Source organism: Carlito syrichta, unplaced genomic scaffold, assembly GCF_000164805.1.
Source record: "Carlito syrichta isolate Samal-C Ts95f unplaced genomic scaffold, Tarsius_syrichta-2.0.1 Scaffold111891, whole genome shotgun sequence".
NCBI classification, from domain to species: domain Eukaryota; kingdom Metazoa; phylum Chordata; class Mammalia; order Primates; family Tarsiidae; genus Carlito; species Carlito syrichta.
In genome coordinates this window covers 182,339-183,919 of record NW_007055987.1, presented here as the reverse complement: position 1 = coordinate 183,919, position 1,581 = coordinate 182,339, and positions in this window count along the sequence as shown.

Genomic DNA, 1,581 nt, shown 5'->3' with positions numbered 1-1,581 from the left:
GAAGTAGGAGAGGCAGGCGCAGTTGTGTAACTTCATACGTTCAAATTATTGTCTGACTCTTGTCTTTCCATGTATCTAAAAATATTTCTATATGGTATCAATTCTATTTCCACCATTTGCTCTAGTTTCAGTGCCAGTATTATAAAAAGGGTTTGTCCTAAAAGAATGTAAAACAGTCTTGAATATTTGGAATCCTTCTTTCCAGATTGTCTAATATCAGTTTGTTTTTTGGCATTGCTCTTACATTTCTCCACGATTGGTATCTATCTATCTATCTATCTATCTATCTATCTATCTATCTATCTATCTATCTATCTATCTATCTATCTATCTATCTATCTATCTTTTTGGCCATATCCACAATCTCATTATTGTCTTGACTGGCTCTATTGAGAATCCTGTGAAGTCATATGCAACATCTGGACAGTTTCTTCCAGCAGGTATTTATTGTTTAGGGTTTGATGACTTGCAAAAATTTTTCTATAATGATGATAGCATTTTCAATGATGTAATCCTTCCAGAGCTTCATGATGCTCTATTGGGATTCTCTTACAGAGTGTTGACAATTCTTTCCATAGAGTACCTGGTACCCTATGGAATACCATGTGTAATTATCTTAGGGATCCTCTGGACCCCTGATCTAGAGGTTGAATTAGAGATACTGCGTTTGGGGCAAGTAGACGACTTCAGTGACCCTCAAGGGGCTCTGAGTGGCCTAAGGCATTGTCCTTATCAAAAGATCTTTAAAAAGAAGTTTCTCACTGACAGTGTACTTACTGACTTCCTGCACAATACATCGATATAGCCAGTCCAGAAAGAAAACTTCCTTGTTGTCCAGCACTTCTTGTTGTACAACCAAGACTGGCAGATGGAGCTTATCTTTTCCCTTTAAGGTTCTGGAGTTAGCAGGATTATAGATAAAAGTAGCCCTGGTCATAAACCTGATTGCATTTGCAAAAAGCAGTAGAGTTACCCTAACCCTTCCTGCCTTAAATTCAGGTATTTGCTTCTCCTCCTCACTAAGGAACGTTCTTTGTAGCATTTTTTTCCCCCAGAGTAGGGCACTTTAATCAGCATAACAACCTGTTCAGAGGCAGATATCCTTTATTCCTCAGTGAATTTCTTAAATGGTGTCTGGGAACTCAACTGTTGCCTCTCAGTTGGCAGAAGCTGCTTTTTCTGTTACCTTGAAGTTTTTTTAAAGCCAAATCTCTTTCTAAAATAATCGAATGATCTTTTATTGGCAGCTTTAGATCCTTCATCTTTCTTTTACTTGTCATGTAATAACTTTGCTTTTTAAAAAATCATATTGGAATCTATAAGTATACCTTTCTTATGATGATCCTGCACCCACATAAAAGTTGCATTTTCAATGTGAGATAAAAAGATATTTCATAAAAAAGTGCATTTTTTTTTATTTGCTGGGTGTAGTTGCAGCTTTAGCTTTATGAATTTTCTTTTGTTTTTTACAATGGTCTTTATGCTGGACTCATTTATCTTGAATGGTAGACACCACAACTGCAGACCTCACTCATATACGGTACATATTAAGCAAGTCAGTTTTTTCTTGTTTTCTCTGCT